At 42.2% G+C, this 17,688-nt stretch overlaps 1 long non-coding RNA gene across 1 annotated transcript in view; it reads left to right on the top strand.

Annotated features, from left to right (window-relative positions):
• LOC124794827 overlaps window positions 1–17,335 on the top strand; it is a 261,987-nt gene extending 244,652 nt beyond the window's left edge. The window contains exon 3 of the long non-coding RNA XR_007016616.1: window positions 16,761–17,335. This is a non-coding gene — a long non-coding RNA (uncharacterized LOC124794827). The remainder of the gene's footprint in view (window positions 1–16,760) is intronic.
• Window positions 17,336–17,688: the final 353 nt, after the last annotated feature.

Below are 17,688 nucleotides of genomic sequence, written 5' to 3'. Positions count from 1 at the left end.
TCAACTCCTCCTTGGCAGTCCCCTCCTGGAGATCAGAATGGGGGACTATTCTGGAATCTTTTGCCAATGGAGAGATCATCATGACACTTTATCAGTTATAGGTCAGATGTCTTGTGGATACACGTTATGTTTCTTTATTGTAGTGGTTTCCATTGACTTCTGCATTCACATGACGTTGATCATTGTTGATTCCTCCATCTTCAGAGGCAGTTTCCCACACAAAGGGCGATCATTGTTGATTCCTCCATCTTCAGAGGCAGTTTCCCACACAAAGGGCAAGTGTGTTCCCTGAACTTCTGTCGGCTCCTCCTCCTCTGTCTTTGATAAGGCCGTTGGTAGAATGACTGTGACGTCTTCTACTGCTATTGCTGATAATTTTTATCCAAAATTTAAGCGGGGACGGGGTTCGACCCTGGGACTGAGGCCATTTTGATTACTAATCAGAGATAACCCTAGACCAAGGTTGATGACCTGTACAGAGAGGAAAGAATATTTGGATTTAACGTCTCTTGGCAAGGAAAGCGTTTCTGAAGAAGAGAAATTTGTTAACATCGAGTATAGATTTAAGTGTCAGGAAGTCGTTTCTGAAACTATTTGTATGGAGTGTAGCCATGTATGCAAGTGAAACATGGACGATAAATAGTTTGGACAAGAAGAGATCAAAAAATGGTTCAAATGACTCTGAGCACTATGGGACTTAACATCTTAGGTCATCAGTCGCCTAGAATTTAGAACTACTTAAACCTAACTAACCTAAGGACATCGCACACATCCATGCCCGAGGCAGGATCCGAACCTGCGACCGTAGCGGTCGCGCGGTTCCAGACTGAAGCGCCTAGAACCGCTCGGCTGCAACTGCCGGCGACAAGAAGAGAATAGAAGCTTTCAAAATGTGGTACTACGGAAGAACGCTGGAGATTAGATGGGTAGGACAAATAACTAATGAGGAGGTATTGAATAGAATTGGGGAGAAGAGTTTGTGGCACAACGTGATTAGAAGAAGTGGCCTGTTGGTAGGATATGTTCTGAGGTATCAAGGAATCAGCAATTTGGTTTTGGAGGGCAGCGTGGAGGGTAAAAATCGTAGAGGGAGACCAAGAGATGAATGCACTAAGCAGATTCAGAAGGATGTATGTTGCAGTAGGTACTGGGAGATGAAGGGGCTTGCACAGCATAGAGTAGCATGGAGAGCTGCAGCAAACCAGTCTCTGGACTGAAGACCTCAACAGCAACAACAACAACAACGACAACAACAACAACAACGTCTCTTGGAGGACAATATCATTGCAGACTGGGCACAAATTCACGTCGTATACTGAAGTAAAGGGAACGGATGTTTTGCGTTTCCAAGGGACCATTCCGATACTGATCATAACAGATTAAAAGAATACTGTAAACCTGATCTGGGTAGTCTGCTGAATATTTTAAACTCGCTGCTCCTGAGTGCGAATCCAGCCCCTGTGAAACGTCATTTCTGGGTCGGTTGCACGACTGGAAGGATGAATGACAACAGTCTACATATGCATCTTCATCTACATATACACCAACACGTGTCAAGTAATCTTGTGACTTGTGATGGAGGATACTCTCGTAGCATTATCTTTTCCAAGATTTCTTTTCCTACTCCCTAATGGCGTGTGTAAATAATGATTGTCACCAAAGCTGCGTATGAATTCTAATGACTCTGATTTTTCTCGTCGTGTTCATTTCGTGAGACGTATATGGGGGATGTCTTCTGTGGCTGACGCTTCCTGGAACGTACGCTCTCGAAATTTCAACAATATCTCTCTGTGATGCACAACGCCCCTTTTTTTAGCGTCTGCTACTGGAGCTTGTTGGGCATCACCGTAATACCCTCGTGCCGAGTAAACGATCCCACAACGAAACGTGCGCTCTTCTTTGGATTTTCGCTACCTTTTCTGTTAATTCAAGGTGATAAACATTTGAGATTGACGTACAACAATCAAAAATAGGTGGAACGACTATATCGTGAGCCACTTCCATCGTGTATAAATTCACTTTCCTTAAGCTTCTCCTAATGAATCTCTGGCATCCTTTTTTCCTGCCATGTGATCATTCCGCTTTAGGTAGTTCCGTATTTTTCAGATGAGAGCATGTTCACTTCAGAGTGAGTACCGTTGGCCAGGAGTGTGGTATTTCACGGATTCGTCAAACCCAAACCCTTCCATCGTGCTGCCAAGAGGTATAGCGTGATTCATGACTGCAAATTACTCGTTTTCACTAGTCCAATGACGTCGCTCTTTACACCTCCTCGAGCTTCGCTTAGCATTGACTACAGAAATGTATGCTTACGAGGTGATACTTGAGCATTGAACCCAATCTTCTCAGCTCCCTACACAGTCATTTTGCCAGCTGCACTGCTAATAGTACTCTGGAAGTCACAAGTGATTCCTTATGCTGGTTTCGTACGACTTTTTACAACCACCTTCCTCATGCCCGACGATTCCTGTCCGCCAGTACGTGAGGTCTCCCTGGCCTTGGTTTAGCTGTGCTTGTTCCTTTGAGTTTCCACTTCATAAACACATCACCAAGAACTTACCTGGCCAGCTTTATAAGGGTTGAAACGTTCCTGACGGATTTGTTTCTCAAGTGTCGTCCAGTCACTAGTCCATGTTCTAAGTCACTGTTACATTTTGCTGTTAACGCTTCTCTACTGGCTACACAATACTCCCCGTCTCCTTATATACTGGAGACATGTAGTGATCAATTCTGCGTTACATAAGCGTTTTAGGATCTTTTTGATCAGTATACGTGGTTAATTGTCGCTCTGAATATGATAATGAGATTATAAAAAAATGTTCAAATGTGTGTGAAATCTTACAAACTACTTAACCTAAATTATCCTAAGGACAAACACGCACACCCATGCTCGAGGGAGGACTCGAACCTCCGCCGGGACCAGCCGCACAGTCCATGACTGCAGCGCCTCAGACCGCTCGGCTAATCCCGCGCGGCAATGAGATTATAAAACATGAGTGATGGACATAAAAGAAATTAATCAGTTCACCACGGGAGACGAAACTTTTAATTCTGGCGGTGACTGGAACTCGGTGCTAGAAAAATAAAGAGAACGAAACATAACAGGAAAACAGAGACTGGGGGTTAGGAATGAATGGCAAGTCGCGTGCTAGAATTGTTCAGATAATCATTGCCAACACTGGCCGTAATTTATAAAGTGCAGATGAAAACTGAAAAAATTACAGAAAGGTTGTAAATAAAACGGATGGAAACAGGAGAGTTTAAAATGGAGCATTAGGCAGCTATGGACTGAAAGAAAAAGCAGAATACAGTAGAAGATATAATGAAGAGCTGTGAGAGATGAAGTAGTGAAGGCAGCAGAATCTCGAATAGTCAAAAAGACAAAGCCCTGTAGAAATCTTTTGACAACACAAGAGATACTGAATTTATTCGACGAAAGGAGGGAATTTAAAAGTGCAGAAAAATAATTAGGCAAAAGATAGTACCAGTGTCTAAAAATAATACTGACAGAAAACGAAAAATGGTAAAGCAGGAATGATTAGAGGAAAAATGTACAACCATAGAAGCAAGCATGAATATGAGGAAAATAGTTGCCACGCACAGGCAAATTAAAGGAAATTTTGAAGAAAGGAAAGGCAACTGTATGAATATCAAGAACTCAGGCGGAAAGCAATTACGAATTAAAAAGGGAAGGCTAAAAGGTAGAAGAAATATATATAAGGGCTATGCAAAGGAAATAAATTGTGAAGTCATTTCGAATAATCGCCCTCAGGACAGTCAGGGGCTTTTCAGCTGAACATCAGGAGAGCTGCTACAGGGGCAGAGGTAGAGTCCCAACTGCGGAAATTTGGGGGCGGGGGGTCCATTTCCGGAATTTGCCTTACAACCAACGGAGACCTCCCGAAAACCTTAGTCAGAACATGCGGACGATGGAAGCTATTTTTCATTTAATTCCTGGCTGATATGTTCCAGACAAAAGATATGAATCCTAATGTTTGTGAATGTCTATTTGTTCATGTGTGTACCGAGTAAATTCGATGACTTGCGCAATATGCGCAAAAGTATGATGCTGCAAAAAGATCTGACACTTCACAGAAAGACGTACGCCGAAACGAGGCACTTGTGGTAGACGACATCCTCTCAGAATTATAGATATCCTTGGGAGAACATGCCATGACAAAACTATTCCACCTGGTATGTAAGATATGCTAGAAGGGAGAAATACTCTCAGACTTCATGAAGAATAATATAATGTCAATGTTAAAGATGGCGGGTGCTGCCGGATGCGTATATCACCGACCTATCAGTTTAATAAGTCATGGTTGCAAAACATTATCAGGTATTATTTACAAAATAATGAAAAAACTGATAGTTGGCGACCTTTGGAAGATCAGTTTGAGTTCCGGAGAAATGTAGGAATAAGCGAGGCAATGCTGAGTCTATGATGTCTCTTAGAAGGTAGATTGAAGAAAGGCAAACCTACTTTTATTGCAGTTGTAGATCTACAGAAACATTTTGCCAGTTAGATTAGATTAGATTAGATTAGTACTTGATCCATAGATCTTGAGTACGACACTTCATAATGATGTGGAACGTGTCAGGTTAATAAAAGGTGACTATACAGGATATTACATTACACAAAATATTGCATGACACTATTTTTAATTTTTTTGTGGGGGTTGGGGAAGTTACCCACTTACTATATCCAAAAATTCATCTAATGAGTAGAAGGAGTTGCCATTAAGAAATTCTTTTAATTTCCTTTTAAATGCTATATGGCTATCTGTCAGACTTTTGATGCTATTAGATAAGTGACCAAAGACTTTTGTGGCAGCATAATTTACCCCCTTCTGAGCCAAAGTTAGATTTAACCTTGAGCAGTGAAGATCGGCCTTTCTCCCAGTGTTGTAGCCATGTATATTGCTATTACTTTTGAATTCGTTCGGATTGTTAAAAACAAATTTCATAAGTGAATGTATATATTGTGAGGCTACAGTGAAGATCTCTAGCTCTTTAAATACATGTCTGCAGGATGATCTTGGATGAACTCCAGTAACTATTCTGATTACACGCTTTTGTGCAACGAACGCTCTTTTACTCAATGATGAGTTGCCCCAGAATATGATGCCATACGAAAGCAGAGAATGAAAATAGCCGTGGAAAGCTAATTTATTCAGGTGTATATCGCCAAAATTTGCAATGACCCTAATAGCATAAGTAGCTGAACTCAAACGTTTCAGCAGATCCTCAGTGTGTTTTTTCCAGTTCAACCCCTCATCAATGCACACACCTAGAAATTTCGAATATTCTACCTTAGTTACCGATTTCTGATCGAAGTCTATATTTATTAATGGTGTCATTCCATTTACTGTGTGGAACTGTATATACTGTGTTTTGTCAAAGTTTAATGAGAGCCCATTTGCAGAGAACCACTTAATGATTTTCTGAAAAACATCGTTTACAATTTCACCAGTTAATTCTTGTCTATTGGGTGTGATAGCTATACCTGTAGCATCGAAAAAAATACCAGCTTTGCATCTTCGTGAATATAGAATGGCAAGTCATTAATATATATTAAGAACAGCAGAGGACCCAAGACCGAACCTTTCAGCACCCCATTCTTGATTGTTCCCCAGTTTGAGAAATCACCAATTTTTTGCATATTATGTGAACTGCTTATTTCAACTTTCTGCATTTTGTTAAAACTTTATTTTTACAAAGGTGTGAAGCTACTCTACAATACATTACTTTTTCAAGAATTTTGGATAAGGCAGTCAGAAGAGAGTTTGGGCGGTAGTTGTTGACATCAGACGTATCGCCTTTCTTATGATGTGGTTTAACAATGGCATACTTCAGTCTATCTGGGAAAATACCCTGCTTCAGAGAGCTATTACATATGTGGCTAAGAATCCCACTTATTTCTTGAGAACAAGCTTTTATTATACTGCTGGAAATGCCACCAATTCCATGTGAGCTTTCATTCTTGAGAGAGTTTATTATCTTCCTAATTTCAGAAGGTGAGGTGGGTGGAATTTCAATTGTATCAAATGGTCTGGGTAAGGCCTCTTCCATTAACTGCCTTGCTTCTCCTAATGAACATTTAGATCCTATTTTCTCTACAACATTTAAAAAATGATTATTCAAAATGTTTTCGACTTCCATCTTGTTGTTTATCAAGTTTCCATTTGCTTTGATGGTGATGCCGTCATCCTGTACTCTTGGTTGCCCTGCCTCCCTTGTAATAATATTCCAAATTGTTTCGATTTTGTTATCAGAGGTATTAATCTCAGACATGATGCACATGCTTCTGGATTTTTTAATAACCTTTCTTAAAGTAGCACAGCAGTTTTTATAATATTTGGCTGTTTCTGGGTCATTACTCTTTCTTGTTGTTAGATACAGTTCCCTTTTGTGGTTACAAGACATTTTTATTCCTTTAGTAAGCCAAGGATTTTTGCATGGTTTCTTATAATTAGGTTTAACTACTTTCTTGGGGAAACAGTTTTCAAATTCTCTTACAAGTGTATCATGAATAAGTTATATTTTAAATTAGCATTGGGTTCCTTGTACACCACATCCCAGTCTAACTGCTGAAGATTTTCTCTGAAATTTCTAATTGTTGAGTCATTAATTGAATGCACAACTTTGGAGGGTAGTTTTGAATTACTGAATGGAGCTATGTCATATACTGTAACTAGCTGAGCATCATGATCAGAAAGGCCATTCTCAACAGGACAAGAATTTATATTTTTAAACCTATCTTGGTCTATAAAAATGTTATCTATCGATGTGCTGCTGTCCTTTACTACCCAAGTAGGAAAATTAATGACAGATGTCAAATTGAAAGAACCGAGCAAGACTTCCAGGGCATTCTTCCTATTACATTCTTTCAGTGAATCAACATTGAAGTCCCCACAAATAATTTGCAGATAGCACAACAAGGTATCCAAGTTTTCCAGGAATAAATGAAAGTTTCCTGAAGGGGACCTATATACTGTTACAATTATAAAAGAGCCCTCCTTCAGTTTAAGTTGACAGGCACATGCTGACTGCAATACACTCTCTGCTAATCTGATGTTAATACGAATGAAATATTGGGAGTGAAAAGCAGGTAACATCTTGTATGTAAAAGTTATACGAATAGGAGGACATGAAAGGCAAAGTAACAGTTGAAAAAGGGATGAAACTGGTTTTTAGCGTATTCCCAATGTTAATCAGTCTGTACATTGAGCAAACAGTGAAGGAAACCAAGGAGCAATTTGGAAAGGGAATTAAACTTTATGGAGCATAAATAAATATTTTCGCGTTAAATTTACAATTTTTCCCGGCGAATTAAACGTTCTAAGAGATTTCGGGATTGCAGCCGGTCGTCATCCTAGTTTACGACGACCGGTTGCAATCCCGAGATCTCTTCGAACAAATATTCAGGCGTCTGCCTATAACACTGTAATTCTCTGGTAGACGACATGGAAGAGCAGTCGAACGGAATGGATAGTATGTTGAAAAAAGGTTAAAAGCAAGTAAGTATGTAAAAAAACGGTAATGGAGTGCAGTCAAATAAAATCAGGCGCTGCTAAGGAAATTAGATTAGAAAATGAGACACTAACATTAGTAGATGATTTTGTAAGTATGCTGTTTAGGTTTTTATGTTGGTGACTCCATGTAGCGCTCTGTATTAAAATAGCTGATTGCGCTGTCTGCAGTCTGTGGCTGGTTGGACTCATTGTTGGATTATTCGTTAGTGTAGTGTTGGGCAGTTGGATGTGAACAGCGCGTAGCGTTGAGCAGTTGGAGGTGAGCCGCCAGCAATGGTGGATGTGGGGAGAGAGATGCCAGAGTTTTGAGAGGTTACTATGAGAGCACGATCTGGACGTGATGTCACAAAATTATATATATATATATATATATATATATATATATATATATATATATATATATATATATATAGCTATGATTAATGCTTTGCGCAAAATAACTTTTGAACGCTAAATACATTGTTTGTTTTCTATCAAAATCTTTCATTTGCTAACTATGCCTATCAGTAGTTAGTGCCTTCAGTAGTTAGAATCTTTTATTTAGCTGGCAGTATTGGCGCTCGCTGTATTGCAGTAGTTTTTGTGAGGTAAGTGATTCATGAAAAGTTTAGGTTATTGTTAGTCAGGGCCATTCTTTTTTAGGGATCATTGAAAGTCAGATTGCGTTGCGCTAAAAATATTGTGTGTTAGTTTAGTGATGATCAGAATAAGTAAAGAGAAAACTGTCGGGGTACGTTGAGTTTCGCTCAGCTGTTTGAAAATCAAATAAGAGTATTTCAGGCACTGTCATTCTTTACATTCAAAGGAGAAGATTCATGTCGACCCTTAGCCGAGGATACCTCACTGGAATCTTCTGATTTTTTCTTGTAGTTTGTGTAATTAGTGTAGTTAGATATAATGGGAAGTTCGCTGGCAGCAGGAAAAGGACGTCCAGGCAGGTGAATACAAGGTTATAAATACAAAATCAAATAGGGGTAACGTAGCAGTAGGTTTATTAATCAGTAAAAAAATAGGAATGCTGATAAGGTAATATGAACAAGAAAGAGAACACATTATTAGAGTCAAGATGGACACAAAGCCCAAACCCAGCACCATAGTACAAGTTTATATGCCAACTAGTTCCGCAGATGAGGAGGAGATTGAGAAAATGTGGCATTAGATAAGAGAAATTATTCAGACAGTTAAGGGAGCCGAAAATTTAATAGCCGTGGGGGACTGGAAATCGATAGTAGGAAAAGGAAGAGGAGGAAAAGTAGTGAGTGAATATGGAGTGGGGGAAAGGAATGAAAGGGGAAGCCGCCCGGTAGAATTTTGCGCAAAGCATTAATCATAGCTAACACTTGGTTTAAGAATCATGAGAAAAGATTGTACACGTGGAAAAGACCTGGAGACACTGGAAGGTTTCAGATTACATAATGGTTAAACAGACCTTTATGAACCACATTTCCAGGGGCAGATGTGGACTCTGACCACAACTTATTGATTATGAACTGCAGATGAAAACTGAAAAAAAAACTGCAAAAAGGCAGAAATTTAAGGAGTTGGGACCTAAATGAACTGAAAAAACTAGAGGATTCAGAGGGAGCATTAGTGAACGATTGACAAGAACAGGGGAAAGGAATACAGTAGAAGAAGCATGGGTACCTTTGAGAGATGAAATATGAAGGCAGCAGAGTATCAAGTAGCTAAAAAGACGAGGGCTAGTAGAAGTCCTTGGGTACACAACAGATATTCAATTTAAACGATGAAAAGTGATAATATAAAAAAGCAATAAATTAAGCAGGTGAAAGGGAATACAAACGTCTAAGCAGGAACGGTTAGAGGACAAATGTAAGGATGTAGAAGACTATATCACTAGGCTTAAGGTGGATACTGCCTACAGGAAAATTAAAGAGACCTTTGGAGAAAAGAGAACCACCTACATGGGCATCAAGAGCTCAGATGGAAAACCAGTCCTAAGCAAAGAAGGGAAAGCAGAAAGGTGGAAGGAGTATATAGAGGGTCTGTACAACGGACATGTACTTGAGGTAAATATTATGGAAAGGGAAGAGGACGTAGAGGAAGAAGAGAAGGGGGTAATGCTACTGCGCGAAGAATTTGAAAAAGCACTGAAAGACTTGAGACGAAAGAAGACCCCCAGGAGTAGACAACATCCCACTAGGGCTACTGGTAGTGTTGGGAGAGCCAGCCAAGACAAAATTCTTCCATCTGGTGAGCAAGATATATGAGACAGACGAAATATACCCTCCGACTTCAAGTAGAATATAATAGTCCCAATTCCAAAGAAAGCAGAAGCTGACAAGTGTGAAAATTACCGAACTATCTGTTTAATAAGTCACAGCTGCAAAATACTAACACAAACCCTTGACAGAAGAATGGGGAAAATGGTACAGGCCGACCTGCGAGAGGATCAGTTTGGATTCCGGAGGAAATATTGACTCTACGACTTTTCATAGAAGATAGGTTAAGGAAAGACAAACCTACATTAATAGCATTTATGGCCTTGGGTAAAGCTTTTGACAATATTGACTGGAATACTCTCTTTCAAATTCTGAAGGTGGCAGGGGTAAAACAAATGGAGCGAAAGACTAATTAGAATTTGTATAGAAACCAGATGGCAGTTATGAGTCGAGGGGAAGCAAAGGGAAGCAGTGGTTGAGAAGAGATTGAGACAGCATTGTAGACTCCCTGATGTTGTTCAGTCTGTATATTGAGCAAACAATAAAGGAAGCAAAAGAAAAATTTGGAGTAGGGATTAAAGCTCAGGGAGAGGAAATAAAAACTTTGAGACTTCCTGGCAGATTAAAACTGTGTGCCCGACCGAGACTCGAACTCGGGACCTTTGCCTTTCGCGGGAAAGTGCTGGCAAGATACTGGCAGAAGTAAAGCTGTGAGTACCGGGCGTGAGTCGTGCTTCGGTAGCTCAGATGGTAGAGCACTTGCCCGCGAAAGGCAAAGGTCCCGAGTTCGAGTCTCGGTCGGGCACACAGTTTTAATCTGCCAGGAAGTTTCATATCAGCGCACACTCCGCTGTAGAGTGAAAATCTCATTCTGGAAACATCCCCCAGGCTGTGGCTAAGCCATGTCTCCGCAATATCCTTTCTTTCAGGAGTGCTAGTTCTGCAAGTTTCGTAGGAGAGCTTCTGTAAAGTTTGGAAGGTAGGAGACGAGATACTGGCAGAAGTAACGCTGTGAGTACCGGGCGTGAGTCGTGCTTCGGTAGCTCAGATGGTAGAGCACTAGCCCGCGAAAGGCAAAGGTCCCGAGTTCGAGTCTCGGTCCGGCACACAGTTTTAATCTGGCAGGGAGTTTCATATCAGCGCACACTCCGCTGCAGAGTGAAAATCTCATTCTAAAAACTTTGAGGTTTGCCGAGACATTGTAATTCTGTCAGAGACAGCAAAGGACTCAGAAGAAGAGCTGAGCGGAATGGACAGTATCTTGAAAGAGGATATAAGATGCACGTCAACAAATTCTAAACGAGGATAATGGAATGTAGTGGAAGTAAATCAGATGATGCTGAGGAAATTAGCATTAGAAAATGAAACACTTGAAGTAGTAAATGAGTTTTGCTATTTGGGACGCAAAATAACTGATAATAGTCGAAGTAGGGAGGATATAAGATGTAGACTGACAATGGCAAGAAAAGCATTGCTGAAGAAGATAAATATTTGTTAACGTCGGTTATTGACATAAGTGTCAGGAAGTCCTATCTGAAAGAATTTGCATGGAGTATAGCCATGTATGGAAGTGATACACGGGCAATAAACAGTTTAGACAAGAAGAAAATAGAAGCTTTTGAAATGTGGTGCTGTAGAAGAATGCTGAAGATTAGATGGGTAGATCACGAAACTAATGAAGAGGTACTGAATAGAGTTGGGAAGAAGAGAAATTTGCGTTACAACCTGACTAAAAGAAGTTATCAGTTGGTAGGACACATTCTGAGGCATCAATAGATCGCCAGTTTAGTATTGGAGGGAAGCGTGGAGGGTAACAATCGTAGAGGGAGACCAAGAGATGAATACAGTAAGCAGATTCAGAGGAATGTAGGTTGCAGTTGTTATTCGGAGATGAAGAGGCTTACCCAGGATAGAGTAGCATGGAGAGCTGCATCAAACCAGTCTTTGGACTGAAGACCACAACAACAACATGAGTTGCGGTTGAACAGGAGAATGCTAAACATCAGTGGATAGGACAACAAATGAATCGAAGAAAATAAATTTGTGACTTAACTTGATTATAAGAAGGGATCAGTTGGTAGGGTACATTCTGAAACTTCAAGAAATAGTCATTTCGATTATGCAAAGAAGAGTGGGTGGTAAAAATTAGAGGCAGAGCCCAGTTCTTGACTACGGTAAGCTGTTTCAGGATAGACTGGCATGATGAAGAACTGGATCGGACCAAACCTTGGAATGAAGACCTCAACAACTACAAGAACTGTTTTGGCGTAACCATAAGCGCTGGAAAGAAGATGAAGAACAGAATACTATAGAAGGCAATGAGGAAACGTCAGTCAATAGCTGCTGAATGGGACCGAGTCGCGCCAGCAGCGCCGCCTGCAAGAAGTGAATTAGAACGCCGCTCCTGCCAGTATTGGCCGCTCAGATGGGCTCAGTGTACAGACAATAGTGGACAGTATTAGTGGCGTGTGTCATCTTCCAGGAAATTTACACATAGCCAAGGACTCTAAATTATATTGCATGTCACCCCTCGTTTGCGACTACTACTTGTAAATCTCAAAGTTAAGTATTGTCATTTGCTTTATAGAAATAAAACTACTAATGTTATTTTCTTGAATTTTTGTATAGCATTCCGAGAACACTTTATCTCTTAGGCACCCTATAAGCGATGAGTGGGAAAGATAAAACAAATGGCGACGAGGTGTTACAAACGTACTCCGCACTGATGTCCACAGACATATTTTTGCAGGTGCCTTAATTTTCTCTTGTCTTTACTTTACAGAGGCGCTCGCTTTGCTTTAACAGTTTCTTGTCATTTTTGCTAATCAGTGTTATCAGGTGGGCGTTGCAGAATAGTTCATTGTGCATATTTTTGTCTTCCAACAATGAAAAACCCATTCCAGTTGTCGAAAAGTGTACTTTGCCTGCCATGTATGCTCGCATACCCGAACAGTGACTTTTCCTGTGCTAAAATCACTGGAGTGTGAGAACACAAGCGTTAGATGCCACCCAGCTAATTCAGATGTTTCAGTTCCATACTCACCAAATCTCCACGTTACTCAACACAGTGCAGCAGCTACTGGCCAATGCTGCGCGCCCGCCGGAACAAGCACCGCCTACTACAGCTGCGTAAAAAATGGCTCTGAACACTATGGGAGTTATCATCGGAGGTCATCAGTCCCCTAGAACTTAGAAATACTTAAACCTAACTAACCTAAGGACATCACACACATCCAGGCCCGAGGCAGGATTCGAACCTGTGACCGTAGCAGTCGCGAGGTTCCGGACTGAAGCGCCTAGAACCGCATGGCCACCACGGCCGGCCATATGACAGTGTTATTGGCTCTCTAACTAACTATTATGACCAACAAATGTATGTGGTAGCAGCTAGGTATCAATTCGTTAGTTGCAAAAATCGGTCAGAACAAACTTATCGCGAGCCGATAACAGACGTGCAGGGTATGGCATGGAAATGCAAATTCAAATGTGCTTGCGGTGCTTTATACGCAGACGATATGTTGCGTGATACGATCATGTACAATGAACCTGATGTCAAAATCGGAGAACATATTTTGAAACAGTCCCATCGATCATTTCAGCAGGTACTGCAAATACTAGATCAGTACGATTCCGGTGCCTTGTCGGCTCATACATTTGAGCAGCCAGCTATTTATCGGATTGCGTCCCTTAGTAGCGATCGCCCCATTCCGCACCGGCGGCGTGCACTAGCCACCCCGAGTAAACAACCTCCCATGCTACGTAAGCAGTTTGGTAAACAGGCGACTACCCAGGCGAACAGAATTAAGTCTTGCCCTCGGTGATATACACGGCGCAAACGCCAAGACTGCCCCTCCCGACAAGCCAAGTGTTATGCTTCTGGTAGTATGTTTGCAACAGAACAGTCATGAGAGTTCGACCCACTCACAAAAATCTAATCACTAGGCCCATATCATTAATGCAGTGTATTCCAAATTTGCAACCAGCAAGCGCTCAGTTTCTACAGTGATACGTCAGACAAACAAACTTTTTGTTCATTTGCTTATTTGTGGGAAACATGCGAAATTTCGGTTGGACATGGGTGCCTCTGTCACATTGCTAAATCGTCACACGTATGAACTGTTAGGCTCACTACACCTGTCTACAACTAGCACACAACTGACGGCTTATAATGGAAAAGACATTCCAGTTGTCGAAAAGTGTACTTTGCTTGCCATGTATGCTCGCATACCCGGACAGTGACTTTTCCTGTGCTAAAATCACTGGAGTGTGAGAACATATTTGGTCTTGATTCTGTTGATTTGTTATTGTCTGCATTCAATGCAAAAGACAGTGTAGCTAGGTTACTAAAAGAATTCCTGGAACTCTATTTTGAAGGTTTAGGCAAAGCTAACTGTGTTGTTGTCCATATTACGCCGAAAGACAATGCTCAGCCGAAATTTTGACGGTCCAGAACTGTTCGCATTGCGTTACGGGAGAAAGTCACTGCTGAACTTAAAGAATTGCAAAATAACGGAATTATTGTCCCCATATCAGCTAGTCAATGGGCAAGTCCACTGGGTTTGCTCCCCATACCTTCAGGTCTCATTCTCCTCTGTGTTGATTATAGGTCTACAACCGGCCGAAGTGGCCGTGCGGTTAAAGGCGCTGCAGTCTGGAACCGCAAGACCGCTACGGTCGCAGGTTCGAATTCTGCCTCGGGCATGGATGTATGTGATGTCCTTAGGTTAGTTAGGTTTAACTAGTTCTAAGTTCTAGGGGACTAATGACCTCAGAAGTTGAGTCCCATAGTGCTCAGAGCCATTTGAACCATTTGAACCATAGGTCTACAGTCGACCCACAAATTGTAACTGATACTTACCCATTGTCAAGAGCAGAAGATCTCATGGAAAAATGAGGCGCTGGACGCTACTTTTCGAAAATTGACTTGCGCGACACGTATCTTCAAATACCGCTCGATGAAGAATCTCAAAAAGTGTGTGTAGTAAATACTCATTTGGGCTTGTTTAAATATTTGCGTTTGTGTTATGGCAGTGCTTCCGCACCCCCCCTTTTTCAACGGTATTTGAAATGGCTGACTGTACAAGAGCCAAACTGTTCAAACTACTTGGAGAATATTGTAGTAGCAGGTCATACACTGAAGAACATATTGCAATTTTACTTGCTTTGTTTCGTGTGTTATCTGATGCAGGACTAAATTGTCTACTGGACAAGTGTGATTTTTTTTAAACCTGAATTGCAGTATCTTGGTAACGTCATGAACAGTCAAGGTGTAGATTCTTTTCAGTCGCATTTGTTAGCCATAAGCGATTTGCCAGTTTCTCGCAAGATCACGGAATTGCAGTCAGTTTTATGGAAAATGAACTATTATATTCGGTTCATACCGAATATTGCACAAGTCGCAGCTCCACTGCATCGCTTGCGTCGCAAGAATATCCCCTTTGTTTTGGCCGATGAGTGCCAAGTAGCATTTCAAAAGTTTAAAGATGCATTTCTCAGTGATCGATGCCTAGTTCACTTTCATCCTGACAAACCAGTTGTATTGCAAGTAGACGCTTCCACTTACGGAATCGGTGCAGTGCTTTCGCACAGAAGTTGTGATAAAGACAGATCTGTTTCTTTCGCATAAAAAGTGTTGTCCAAAGTTCAGTGTAACTATTCACAAATTGAAAAAGAGACTTTAGCTATTGTGTATTGTGCCACAAAATTTCACCACTATTTGTAAAGCAGAAAATTCTACTTAGTGACGGATCAGAAGCCTTTGCAGTCCTTGTTTCATCCGAAGAAACCGGTTCCTGTACGAACTGCTCAAAAATTCCAAAGATGGGATTTGTTGTTGTCCCAATACAAGTACGAGATTGTGTATCGTCCGACAGCTCAACATGGTAATGCAGGCGCGCTTGTACGTCTTCCTATTGGCCCAGATACAGATTTTGACGCTTCTGCTTCACCTTGTTGTCACATCGATGCTCAAGATTCTTACCTGCTTCAGTCTTTTCCTCTGAACTGTAGCAAAATTGCACAGGCCACGGAAGCTGATTCAGATTTGAACATTTTACTCAAATACATTCGCACATCTTCCGCTCACTCAGTGAATAGTATAAAGAACTCTGTAGTGCGCCGATACTTTGCACGTCGACATAGCCTCGCTGTACACAAGAGTGTCATTCTTGTTCATAATGACAGTGGACAGACACGTGTGTCGATCGCTAAAGCTTTGCAAAAAGAAGTGTTGCAGTTACTTCACCAAGGACACTGGGGAATTGTTCGTACGAAACAGTTAGCGCGTAACACTGTATTTGGCAGACTATGGATGCCCAAATAGAACAGATGACATCAAAGTGTCACGCATGTGCGGAAACTCAGTCCGCTCCGCCACAAAATTCTCTGCTTGGCGCAAGTTGCAGCATCAAGGCAACATGGACACATAGACTTTGCAGGACCTTTTTGGAACACTGGTTTCCTTTTGCTGTGCCAATTCAGATGTTGTCATCGATTTTTTGCCTAGAAGGTTTATCTGAAGTGATAGCGTCAGACAATGGCCCTCAGTTCACGTGAAATGAATTTCAAACATCCTGTGAGCGCAACGGCATACAGCATGTAACTAGTGCACCGTTCCATCCACAGTCAAACGGTGAAGCGAAACGTTTTGTCAAAAAATTCAAGCATCAGATGGCCAAACTTCGCGCGGTGCACACCACTGATCAAGAATTGCTGCTGTTTCTCGCCTCGTATCGTTCCCACTCACGAGATGGACCATCGCCGGCGGAATTGCTTCACGGCCGCCGCTATCGCTCGCTGCTCCACCTGTTCCACCCTCCTCAGCAACCGCCGCCGAAGGAAGACCGCAAGTATCGTTTCGCGCCGCATGTTATTGTCTTTTACAGGGTTTTTAGTGACATCAGACTGCGGGCGCGAGGCGAGATCGTCCGTCGACTAGGCGCTTGCATGTCTCTTCTTTCAGGTCCTGATGGTTTGCAGCGCTGCCATCAAACTCAACTTCGCTTCTGTCATGTACACGATGAGATTTCAGTCTCTCTTCTCCCAGATTCACTGGTCCAGAGGACAGTGCGGCCACAGCTGCCGCCAGAGGGTGTCATCACGACACCGCGGGACAATCCCATGGAGACGGAGCCTTCGCCTTATCCGCCTCCTCTCGTCCTACCGATAGACCTGGACCCGCCCGCACAGCGGCACTCGCCGCTTCTTCATCTGGCTCATGGCAGCCGAAGGTGGACGCGTACCCTTCTGGTAGTTTTCCAGGGGACGTTTCTGCCAGAGTGCAGGCCGGATGGCGGGGTACAGCCGGAAGCTTGACGTCTCCTGCAGCCACAGCTTCCGGCCCGTCGAGGCGCCCACACTTCTGCAGCCCCCGCCGTAGTCGCACCCATACACGACGACCGTCCGTCGATTTGTGAGGGAGGAATGTTCTGGCCTAACCACAAGCGCCGGAACGGAGACGAAGAACGGAAGACCAGAGAAGTTGGTGAGGAAACGTCAGCCAATAGCCGCTGACAAGGACCGAGTCGCGCCAGGTGCGCCCCCTGCAAGAAGTGAATATAAGCACCAGCCTCGGCCGCGCAGATGGGCTCAGTGTACAGACAACAGTGGACAGGATTCGCCGAGCAGTATTAGTGACGTGTGTTAACTTCCAGGAACATTACACATAGCCAAGGACTCTAAATTATATTGCATGTCGCCCCTCGTTTGTGACTACTACTTGTAAATCTCAAAGTTAAGTATTGTCATTTGTTTTATAGAAATAAAACTACTAATGTTATTTTCTTGAACTGCTGTATAGCATTCCGAGAACACTGTATCCCCTAGGCACCCTATAAGCGACGAGTGGGCAAGATCCAACAACAAGAACAACGACAGTGGCAGTCACGACGCAGTGGGCTCAGGCAGAAAGGGTTATATCGAATGATCGAATGAGTAGGTCCAACTATCTGGAAATAACATAGTTCTTCAACGTT

The sequence above is a fragment of the Schistocerca piceifrons genome, chromosome 1, assembly GCF_021461385.2.
Source record: "Schistocerca piceifrons isolate TAMUIC-IGC-003096 chromosome 1, iqSchPice1.1, whole genome shotgun sequence".
NCBI classification, from domain to species: Eukaryota; Metazoa; Arthropoda; class Insecta; order Orthoptera; family Acrididae; genus Schistocerca; species Schistocerca piceifrons.
This window is presented reverse-complemented; position numbering and strand designations above follow the sequence as displayed.